Below are 12030 nucleotides of genomic sequence, written 5' to 3' on the forward strand. Positions count from 1 at the left end.
AGGGATACTGGTCTGTAGTTGTTGACTTCGGAGGGATCGAGTGTAGGTTTTTTCAGAAGGGGTGCAACTCTCGCTCTCTTGAAGAAGGAAGGGACGTAGCCAGCGGTCAAGGATGAGTTGATGAGCGAGGTGAGGTAAGGGAGAAGGTCTCCGGAAATGGTCTGGAGAAGAGAGGAGGGGATAGGGTCAAGCGGGCAGGTTGTTGGGCGGCCGGCCGTCACAAGACGCGAGATTTCATCTGGAGAGAGAGGGGAGAAAGAGGTCAAAGCACAGGGTAGGGCAGTGTGAGCAGGACCAGCGGTGTCGTTTGACTTAGCAAACGAGGATCAGATGTCGTCAACCTTCTTTTCAAAATGGTTGACGAAGTCATCCGCAGAGAGGGAGGGGGGGAGGGGGAGGAGGATTCAGGAGGGAGGAGAAGGTGGCAAAGAGCTTCCTAGGGTTAGAGGCAGATGCTTGGAATTTAGAGTGGTAGAAAGTGGCTTTAGCAGCAGAGACAGAAGAGGAAAATGTAGAGAGGAGGGAGTGAAAGGACGCCAGGTCCGCAGGGAGGCGAGTTTTCCTCCATTTCCGCTCGGCTGCCCGGAGCCCTGTTCTGTGAGCTCGCAATGAGTCGTCGAGCCACGGAGCAGGAGGGGAGGACCGAGCCGGCCTGGAGGATAGGGGACATAGAGAATCAAAGGATGCAGAAAGGGAGGAGAGGAGGGTTGAGGAGGCAGAATCAGGGGATAGGTTGGAGAAGGTTTGAGCAGAGGGAAGAGATGATAGGATGGAAGAGGAGAGGGTAGCGGGAGAGAGAGAGCGAAGGTTGGGACGGCGCAATACCATCCGAGTAGGGGCCGAGTGAGAAGTGTTGGATGAGAGCGAGAGGGAAAAGGATACAAGGTAGTGGTCGGAGACTTGGAGGGGAGTTGCAATGAGATTAGTGGACGAACAGCATCTAGTAAAGATGAGGTCAAGTGTATTGCCTGCCTTGTGAGTAGGGGGGGAAGGTGAGAGGGTGAGGTCAAAAGAGGAGAGGAGTGGAAAGAAGGAGGCAGAGAGGAATGAGTCAAAGGTAGACGTGGGGAGGTTAAAGTCACCCAGAACTGTGAGAGGTGAGCCATCCTCAGGAAAGGAACTTATCAAGACGTCAAGCTCATTGATGAACTCTCCAAGGGAACCTGGAGGGCGATAAATGATAAGGATGTTAAGCTTGAAAGGGCTGGTAACTGTGACAGCATGGAATTCAAATGAGGAGATAGACAGATGGGTCAGGGGAGAAAGAGAGAATGTCCACTTGGGAGAGATGAGGATTCCAGTGCCACCACCCCGCTGGCCAGATGCTCTCGGGGTATGCGAGAACACGTGGGCAGACGAGGAGAGAGCAGTAGGAGTAGCAGTGTTATCTGTGGTAATCCATGTTTCCGTCAGTGCCAAGAAGTCGAGGTGCTGGAGGGTAGCATAGGCTGAGATGAACTCTGCCTTGTTGGCAGCAGACCGGCAGTTCCAGAGGCTGCCGGAGACCTGGAACTCCACGTGGGTCGTGCGCGCTGGGACCACCAGGTTAGAGTGGCAACGGCCACGCGGTGTGAAGCGTTTGTGTGGCCTGTGCAGAGGGGAGAGAACAGGGATAGACAGACACATAGTTGACAGGCTACAGAAGAGGCTACGCTAATGCAAAGGAGATTGGAATGACAAGTGGACTACACTTCTCGAATGTTCAGAAAGTTAAGCTTACTTTGCAAAAATGTTATTGACTAAAATGACGAAGATGATACAGTAATGCTGGCTGGTGAAGTAGGCTAGCTAGCAGTGGCTGCGTTGTTGACCACTATTGTTTTCACTATGTATTTTACCTCTTGGTGATGTCATTCGGAAACAATGTTAACTTTCACTGCAATGCGGGCAATACACAGCTGACAATTCGATGAAACATGGTGAAGCCCCAAAATTGCCCTCCCTGGAAGCCTGTGTTTCAGACATAAGGAAGTGGATGGCTGCAAATGTTTTACTTTTAAACAGACAAACAGAGATGCTAGTTCTAGGTCCCAAGAAACAAAGGGATCTTCTGTTGGATCTGACAATTAATCTTGGTTGTACAGTCGTCTCAAATAAAACTGTAAAGGACCTCGGTGTTACTCTGGACCCTGATCTCATTTTTTACGAACATATCAAGACTGTTTCAAGGACAGATTTTTTTCCATCTATGTAACATTGCAAAAATCAGAAACCTTGTCCAAAAATGATGCAGAAAAATGTATCCATGCTTTTGTCACTTCTAGATTAGACTACGGCAATGCTCTATTTTCCGGCTACCCGGATAAAGCACTAAATAAAATTCAGTTAGTGCAAAACACGGCTGCTAGAATCTTGACCAGAACCCAAAAAATTTGATCATATTACTCCAGTGCTAGCCTCTGTTAAGGCTAGGGTTGATTTCAAGGTTTTACTGCTAACCTACAAAGCATTACATGAACTTGCTTCTATTTATCTTTCTGATTTGGTCCTGCCATACATACCTACACATACGCTATGGTCACAAGACGCAGGCCTCCTTACTGTCCCTAGAATTTCTAAGCAAACAGCTGGAGGCAGGGCTTTCTCCTATAGAGCTCCATTTTTATGGAATGGTCTGCCTATCCATGTGAGAGACGCAGACTCGGTCTCAACCTTTAAGTCTTTATTGAAGACTCATCTCATCAGTAGGTCCTATGATTGAGTCTAGTCTGGTTCAGGGGTGTGAAAGTGAACGGAAAGGCACTGGAGCAACGAACCACCTTTGCTGTTTCTGCCTGGCCCGGTTACCTTCTCTTCACTGGAATTATCTGCGTCTAACCCTATTATGGGGGCTGAGTCACTGGCTTACTGGAGCTCTTCCATGCCGTCCATAGGAGGGGTGTCACTTGAGTCGGTTGAGTCTCTGACGTGATCTTCCTGTCCTGGTTGGCGCCCCCCGGGTTCGTGCTGTGGGGGAGATCTTCATGGGATATACTCGGCCTTGTCTCAGGGTAGTAAGTTGGTGGTTGAAGATATCCCTCTAGTGGTGTGGGTGCTGTGCTTTGGCAAAGTGGGTGGGGTTATATCCTGCCTGGTTGGCCCTGCCTGGGGGTATAGTCGGACGGGGCCACAGTGTCTCCCCACCCCTCCTGTCTCAGCCTCCAGTAATTATGCTGCAATAGTTTGTGTCGGGGGGCTAAGGCCAATCTGTTATATCTGGAGAATTCTCCTGTCTTGTCCTGTGTGAATTTAATTTCTCTCGGCCTCTCCCGTTTCAACTGTTCTGCCTGCAGCTATGGAACCCTGACCCGTTCACCGGATGTGCTACCTTGTCCAGGATCTGCTGTTTTCGACTCTCTCTACCGCACCTGCTGTCTCTAACTTTGAATGATCGGCTATGAAAAGCCAACTGACATTTACTCCTGATGTGCTGACCTGTTGCATATTCTACAACCACTGATTATTATTATTATTTGACCCTGCTGGTCATCTATGAACGATTGAACATCTTGGCCATGTAGTATTATAATCTCCACCCGGCAGAGCCAGAAGAGGACAGGCCACTCCTCAGAACCTAGTTTCTTCCTAGGTTCCCGCCTTTCTAGGGAGTTTTTCCTAGCCACCATGCTTCTACATCTGCATTGCTTGCTGTTTGGGGTTTTCGGCTGGGTTTCTGTATAGCACTTTTTGACATCAGCTGATGTAAAAAGGGCTTTATAAATACATTTGATTGATTGACAGCCCTCTTGGAGTTTGCCAAAATGCACCTAAAGGACTCTGACCATGAGAAACAAGATTCTCTGGTCTAATGAAACCAAGGTTGAACTCTTTGGCCTGAATGCCAAGCATCACTTCTGGAGGAAACCTGTCACCATCCCTACGGTGAAGCATGGTGGTGGTAGCATCATGCTGTGGGGATATCTTTCAGTCGCAGGGACTGGGAGACTAATCAGGATCGAGGGAAAGATGAATGGTGAAAACCTGCTCCAGAGCGCTCAGGACCTCAGACTGGGGCGAAGGTTCACCTTCCAACAGGACAAGCACACATCCAAGACAACGCAGGAGTGGCTTCGGGACAAGTCTCTGAATATCCTTGAGTGATTTCAGTGCTAACAGAAATTGTATTTGAATTCCATAATTTTAACTTCTATTATAATACATTGAATTTGAATTTGTAAAGCACAAAATAAATTAGAGGTGTGCCAACATGGCCATACTCGTATTCGTAAATGACAGTTGATAGTTGGATCAGATGATACTCGTGATCGGAAAAAAACGTTAGCGTTTTAACATACCTAAATAGATGTTGGCAAAATACCTGCCTGCACATTCTCATTGCAAAAAAGCTGCAGATGAGGATGTGTGTCTGTCCTCAATTTACAGCAGGCTGCCAAGTTTGCTTTAAGTCTGCTTTAAGTCAGAATGTGCATCAGTGGCTCATATTTTTTCCCTACCCTTGCCACGCTTATTAGATATCCAGCCTGATATCATGCACATTGGTAGCTTGATAGCAAATGACCTGGCCATGTAATTTATCATAATAGCAGGCAACAGCAATCTAAATTATCAGACATTTACTTACAGCCAGGTGCGTTATTTACAGACAGCCAGGTGAGTTATTTAGAGTACACAATGTAGAACCTCACACATGACTAACTGACATGAGAAAGATGAGTGCTGGCAGCCAGTTTTCTTTTTTTTTCCTGACCATGGATAATTACAAAAACACTCAGATAATAATCGTATCCAGAAAAATCGCCCATATCCGTTACGATGCTCTTTATGTCCAACTACTCGGCACAACCCTAATTTGAATCATTGAATTCACAAATTCAACTTTTATATCATGATTTCAAACTGAATTGAATATTGCATTATTTTAAAAATTGTCATTTAAATGTAAATATTTATATGGAGTTTCAATATGGTATATATTACGTTCATCGTATAAAATCTACAAACTATAATTTCAAGTTGACCAAAGTTTCATATATTCAACTTATCAGATGCATTCAAATTCAGTTCTGTAAATTCAGATTCAAAACCAAAGACAACGTCCTGGTACTTTGCCAGCCAGCAAAGGTAGAGGAGAACACATCGTATCAAACGCTGGCTGTGGTAAACAGAAACAAGCAGTACCAAGGGAGGGGTTTCTGAAGACAATGTGGCCTATTGACTTTATTTTCTTCTTATGAATTTTTGACTTTTGGACCCGTTTTGGCTATAAGCTATTATGACTCCATTCCCGAAAGCTAAAACTCTCCGGAACATGTATGCTGCGGCTTCTGTTCCCCTCTATAACGCTCACTTTTGTTTAAATCTTCATTCATCAGCGCCAACTGACAATACAAAAGAACAATAGTTCAAAACAATAGTGACTGTCACGCCCTGACCTTAGAGAGCCTTTTTATTTCTCTATTTGGTTAGGTCAGGGTGTGATTTGGGTGGGCATTCTAGTTTTTCTATTTCTTTGTTGGCCGGGTATGGTTCCCAATCAGAGGCAGCTGTCTATCGTTGTCTCTGATTGGGGATCATACTTAGGCAGCCTTTTTCCCACCTTAGTTTGTGGGGTCTTGTTTTTGGTACTGTGCTGTATGCCCTACTGAACGTTACGTTTTCGTTTGTATTTGTTTTGTTTTCGGTGTTCATTTAATAAATTTAAAAATGTATGCCTACCATGCTGCACCTTGGTCAAGTCCTTCCATTGTCGAGCGTAACAGTGACAAAATGTGCAACCAACGAATACTGTATTTATTTGTTTATTTTCAGACATTGGCCATAGCCTACCATTTACTTTCTGAAAAAATGTTTCCGCCCGGTCTCGAACCGGGGACCTTTCGCGTGTTAGGCGAACGTGATAACCACTACACTACGGAAACTGTATGTCTCAAGTATAAATACTCGAAATAACCCTACTGCTCAAATAGCCTAATCAGTATCATGCAATAGTTCATCTGTATCAAGTTTTACTTCATACCCTTTAGACCTTCAGTACTGTTGAAAGTATGGATTAATAACAACAAAGTCACGCCGATGGGTGACATGACAGCGTGGGAGGACCTGCCCCACGGTTCATATAAAACCGTATGTCATACCGCACTGTCTCTTATTTCTACTCACAAAGTTAGTTTAGACGTATCACGCAAATTGACTGCTCCGCATCTTCCCAGGTCCAGGTAGGGTAAACAAAATTTACTTGGCGGGTGCTGTACAACTCCCGCCAGATTATTGTAACTCTCTACCTTTACTGTGTATTGTGGTAGCTGTTGTAATACCAGTCTCCGGTTACTATTATATTAGTTAATTTGACTTAATCAATATTGCATAAATTATTTTATATTTATATTTTATTTATTCACATTCTAAGCTGAGAGAACACATCAACCATGATGCTGGGCATGCATAACGGCTCCTCTTGTGGAGCTGAACTACAAGTAGAAGATGGTCTTTAGCTGTGCCCCGCCTGCCTAGGCGTTGGCCACCTGCGTGAGCTCCTTACTGATGCCTGCATTTACCGCGTTATCCTGCATGTGAAGGTGAGGGAGCGCGGCTAGCTAGAGTTGAGGGCCTGATTTTCACAGGTAATTAACCTAGCGTCCGACTTTGTTCGCCAGGACACACACAGGGCCGGGTCAACATCACAAAACAGTACCATTTGGACCATGCAACATTTTTATTTCAGAATTTGTATTCCGTTTATGTTTTACTATAAAAAGGAAATATTAGACTTGCAGAAAAACATGTTGGCCAAGCTCCAGCATTTAGAGTTAGATAATTCTAAACACATTTTCAGTGAATCAGCCATAAGATATGTTCACCCTGGTACAGACATGCACTTAACTGTCTTTAATTAGACTATTTTAATTCTATTTACATTTTCATAAAGCTATTGTGTCCCCTTGTCAACCCTGTCCATTTGTTCTGGTCAAATTATAAAGAAATAACTGATTTTGTATACAATGTGTGGTTTTATACAGAACTTCATCTAATTTGCACCTTATCTTTCTAAAGTGAGACAGGTATTAATGATATTTTATCCAAGTTTATAATTTTGTGGTGGTAGCGGTGTCTTACTCTTTAAAATACATTACAGAAATTCTTGATATTTGACCATGTAATTGAATTCATTTGAAAAAGATGCCAAGATAAAAGGGTGGACCAAGGTATAACGGGACAGAAGATAAATTAAACCCTGAACACTAAATACTGAACACTGAATAGACATCTACATAGTAATACATGTGAAAAATTTTCACATTTTCACTGTGAAAAACACAAAAATACATTGCTGGTACAAAATCATTGGAATTAGCATTAAAACACATTGCTGTCCCTCTTCCTCTCCCCCTCTCTCGCTCCCCCTCTTTCCATCTCTTCCCCCTTTCACCCCAAATGCTCTTCCACATACTTACAGGTGGATTTTTCCATCTGCACAGAGTGTTCATTAACAGCATGTGGCTCTGGCATCAGACAAATTATCTGTCCCTCAGAGTACCAACAAATATCATCCTTTGGACTTGGCCAGAAAAATTTGTTGATGCCATTTCAGTGCATGCACTTCACCTTAATGTTATGTTCCTCAACATCCAGAAAGTTTAGCAACTAATAATCTAAAAATGCCTTATCTTAAGCATACTCTAACCTTGAAGGCCCAGGCTGATTTTCAGGAGTTGAGGGGGGTGTTTGGGACTGCAGCAACGCACTAGCCTTGGCCCTGAGTATCCTTTTTAAATCTCTCCATTTCTTCCTTTCTGCACGCTGCACTCTGTCACTGAGTTCAGCTATTGTCTTCTTTGTCCCTGTCTCTTTATCTTTCCTCCATTTCTCCCTCTCTCTCTAGATACTCTCTCCTTTCTGGGTCAGCATTATGTCGTTCTCTGTATTGCCGCTGTCTTTCAGCTGCACTAAGAGGAGGTGCCATTCCTTCAGAAAGACCTGATTCAATTGATATTTATTCTTATAATACTATACATGAGATGTGTATGTATTATACATACACACCTGTAATTATGTAATATAAGTTATGAACAAAAACACATTTTGCAACACATTACTGCAAGATATCAATTTGTCCACTCTGTTGAGTGCATGTCCACCCTGTTACATGTACATGGATAACAGGGTGGACAATAACAGGGTGGACATTCTGAGCTAAAATGAGCAGCTATGCTCCAAGTGATCGTGATGAAGCTAGGATAATGGCTGCCACTTGAAAAAGAATTTGCATTGTTTGACAAATATATTTCGAAATTATGAAATTCGTATGAAATTCGATTAACGTCTTTTGTATTTTTGCTTAACAGGGTGGACATGTTATGCTTTCCCACATCACATCATCAACATATAATGATGAAAATGTAATAGTATGAAATCTAGATACTTCCAAATTCATCACAGTTGTTTTTCCTGCCAAGAAAGTGACATAATTTCCTGTTTATGATGTCATTGTAGAAAATATATTTTTTCTTAAAGTGCCAGTAACCACAATGTAACTTATAGGCCTTATAAAAAAAATACTCATATGCCATCACTATTATGTCGATTGATTAATTCCAGGTAGTAATTTTGGATTAAAAAGGTATAGGCAGCCTAGCCAGCCCAATTTTGAATATAATCTAAATTTGATCACATTCACATTTTCTCCTGACACGAATTTGAATTGAATAATGTTCCAAAAAATGCTCAACTATCACTCTTCACTCTTAATCTCAATCCAACAATGTCACCAAGCTTCTCAACACATAGAACCCCCATAATGCTTGCTCTGTGGCACAATCCAAATACAACACACTAGGTTCGTTCTCTGATCGATAGAGTTTGACCCCACTGCTGTCTCTGGCGCCACACCAACCTCGCCATCTAGATGTGTGAAAGTAAGTGTATAAGCTAATGATCCATCATGTATGACATTCCTGGGAGTGTGTAAACTTAAATGTTTAATTACCATGGCATTTCTGTATGTTCTCTATAGTTATGTACTTTAAAATGTATCAATTGACCAAAGCGGCACATTTGGGAAAAATCCTGGCAGATTTGTGCAATAATGTAAATCTTCACTGGCCCAGTCTGAAAATGTGCACACACTGCTGCCATCTGCTGGCCAAAATCTAAATTACAACTAGACTCCAATCTGAAAGTATGGCCTCTTTTGCATTTCAAAGATGGGAAGAAGATAATACAAAGACATGCATTTTTTTGTCTTTTACCAGATCTGAAGTGTTTTATTATCCTACATTAATTTCACATTGCCACAAACTTCAAAGTGTTTCCTTTCAAATGATATCAATAATATGCATATCCTTGCTTCAGGTCCTGAGCTACAGTCAGTTAGATGTCATTTTAGGTGAAAATTGAAAAAAAATGGTACGATCCTTAAGAGGATAATGTACACAAATGTCTATCCCAGTAAAATGATGATATTTCAGGTCTCAGTTACAAATCAACAGTGAGAAAAAAAAAGAGTTAAGAAAAACAACTTCCTCCCCGTCGGGGAATTGAACCCCGGTCTCCCGCGTGACAGGCGGGGATACTGACCACTATACTAACGAGGACTAAAGAAAGATAAACCATGTTTTTTATAAAACTGCCCCAAAATTATTGTCTGCATGTGATAGAGTCTTTAATTGTATCTCAAGTAACTTTTTCCTGGCACAGTCAGAAAATGTTAGCAAAGAGATTGCGAAATGTGATTTTTAGCTAGGTTAGCTAACATATTGCCTACAAGTGGGAAGACATAGCTAACTATGTTTCAACACGCCATATTTTTGTTTAGGTCAGATTGGAGTGGGTAAACATGCTACAAAAGAGTGAAGAACCGATAAAAAGATATAAAGAAAACAAAGCAAAATATGCTGTTGCATTGGCCGGGAATCGAACCCGGGCCTCCCGCGTGGCAGGCGAGAATTCTACCACTGAACCACCAATGCTTACAGCTCCAGTTAAAACAAGGTCTATAAATAAGATCCATAGAACAGTATTTGACATATATATATATATATATATATAAATAAAAGGAACACTTAAACAATACATCCTAGATCTGAATGAAAGAAATAATCTTATTAAATACTTTTTTCTTTACATAGTTGAATGTGGTGACAACAAAATCACACAAAAATAATCAATGGAAATCCAATTTATCAACCCATGGAGGAGGGCTGGATTTGGAGTTACACTCAAAATTAAAGTGGAAAACCACACTACAGGCTGATCCAACTTTGATGTAATGTCCTTAAAACAAGTCAAAATGAGGCTCAGTAGTGTGTGTGGCCTCCACGTGCCTGTATGACCTCCCTACAACGCCTGGGCATGCTCCTGATGAGGTGGTGGATGGTCTCCTGAGGGATCTCCTCCCAGACCTGGACTAAAGCATCCGCCAACTCCTGGACAGTCTCTGGTGCAACGTGGCATTGGTGGATGGAGCGAGACATGATGTCCCAGATGTGCTCAATTGGATTCAGGTCTGGGAAACTGGCGGGCCAGTCCATAGCATCAATGCCTTCCTCTTGCAGGAACTGCTGACACACTCCAGCCACATGAGGTCTAGCATTGTCTTGCATTAGGAGGAACCCAGGGCCAACCGCACCAGCATATGGTCTCACAAGGGGTCTGAGGCCCCCCAAAGAAATGCCACCCCACACCATGACTGACCCACTGCCAAACCGGTCATGCTGGAGAGTGCCAAGAGTATGCAAAGCTGTCATCAAGGCAAAGGGTGGCTACTTTGAAGAATCTCAAATATAAAACATATTTTGATTTGTTTATCACTTTGTTTGGTTACATCATGATTCCATATGTGTTCATAATTTTGGTCTTCACTATTATTCTACAATGTAGAAAATAGTCAAATAAAGGAAAACCCTTAAATGAGTGAATGAGTGTCCAAACTTGACTGATACTGTATGCGTATGTTTCGAGGATGAATGACAATGTGTGTTATGATAATATAGGAAATCTGATCTAAGTTCATATCTCTGCATAGTCATAGTGGAATGCTGAATACATGCCAGAGAGAAAATGAGTTCTGACAGAAATCTTCCTGTCTAGATAAAGGTGCTCCTCTGCTGTGTAAAGTCAGTTTCACCTCAAGATAAAAATGAACAGGTTTACAACCATAAAACTGGACTGGCCTCTTCAAAAGCAAATACCACCTAATATGTTTTGCAATGTGCATGTGCTCTTGTTCACCTGTCATTTGTGTAGTTAAGCTGATCATGTCTCTGTTTCTCGCAGATATCACTCCGTGCTCTCCTATTCTGATTGCCATTCCTGATCTCTCGGCACACACCTCTATTCTCCACATTAGCGCTCTCTTTCCTCCTGTCTGTCCCTTTGTTAACCTCTTTCTAACCTTCCCGCTCCCTGCGGCCATGTGTGATAACGGGGATCCTGAGGACAAGCCCACGGCCTCCCCGGTTAGAATGAGCAGCACCATCTTCAGCACAGGCTCCAGCAAGGACCCGCTTTCAGCCAATCACAGCTCCAAGCCCCTGCCCTCGGTTCCAGAGGAAAGGAAACCCTGTAACAAGATCATCTAGATTTTCTCAGGAGCAGAGAAAGGTGAGACACGAGTCCATAGAGATGGTGCACTGGCAGGGTCTCTAAAGCAGTGGTTCCCAACCTTTTTTGGTTACTGTACCGCCAACTGAATTTTATTCTGCCCAGAGTACCCCTGAAGTACCCCCTCGTGCATTTTACCAATAGGCTTATGGTTTCATGAGTCTTTTCAAGAACCCCTGGTGGATAGTACCTGGAGTCCTAGTACCTCTGGTTGGGAACCACTGCTCTTAAGCATGGGTCAGCTGTCCTATTTTTATGACGGAGTGGCTGTGGATCCAACTTTTCTGGACCATCTTACCGACAGCTAAAGGCCCCGACGCTTCTGCGCATGTTAGATCAAAGCTGAATCAATGACTGCAAGATCACATGGTTATGGTTGTATTCTACATAACAATATGGAATATAATAGCATAGTATAACGCAGAGATAGGCAACTGGTGGGCTTTGAATGCACTCAGATCAATTCCCTCAGTCAGGGTCTCAACTTACTGT

At 42.9% G+C, this 12030-nt stretch overlaps 3 non-coding genes across 3 annotated transcripts; all 3 read right to left on the minus strand.

Moving 5' to 3' along the window:
* Positions 1–5785: 5785 nt before the first annotated feature.
* trnav-aac (transfer RNA valine (anticodon AAC)) lies at positions 5786–5858 on the minus strand. The gene has a single exon. It is a non-coding gene; the product is annotated as a tRNA-Val (tRNA).
* A 3600-nt stretch (positions 5859–9458) lies between these two features.
* trnad-guc (transfer RNA aspartic acid (anticodon GUC)) lies at positions 9459–9530 on the minus strand. Its single transcript has one exon. It is a non-coding gene; the product is annotated as a tRNA-Asp (tRNA).
* Positions 9531–9834: 304 nt separating this feature from the next.
* trnag-gcc (transfer RNA glycine (anticodon GCC)) lies at positions 9835–9905 on the minus strand. The gene has a single exon. It is a non-coding gene; the product is annotated as a tRNA-Gly (tRNA).
* Between the last annotated feature and the right edge of the window lie 2125 nt (positions 9906–12030).

The sequence above is a fragment of the Salmo salar genome, chromosome ssa23 (assembly GCF_905237065.1).
Source record: "Salmo salar chromosome ssa23, Ssal_v3.1, whole genome shotgun sequence".
NCBI lineage: Eukaryota > Metazoa > Chordata > Actinopteri > Salmoniformes > Salmonidae > Salmo > Salmo salar.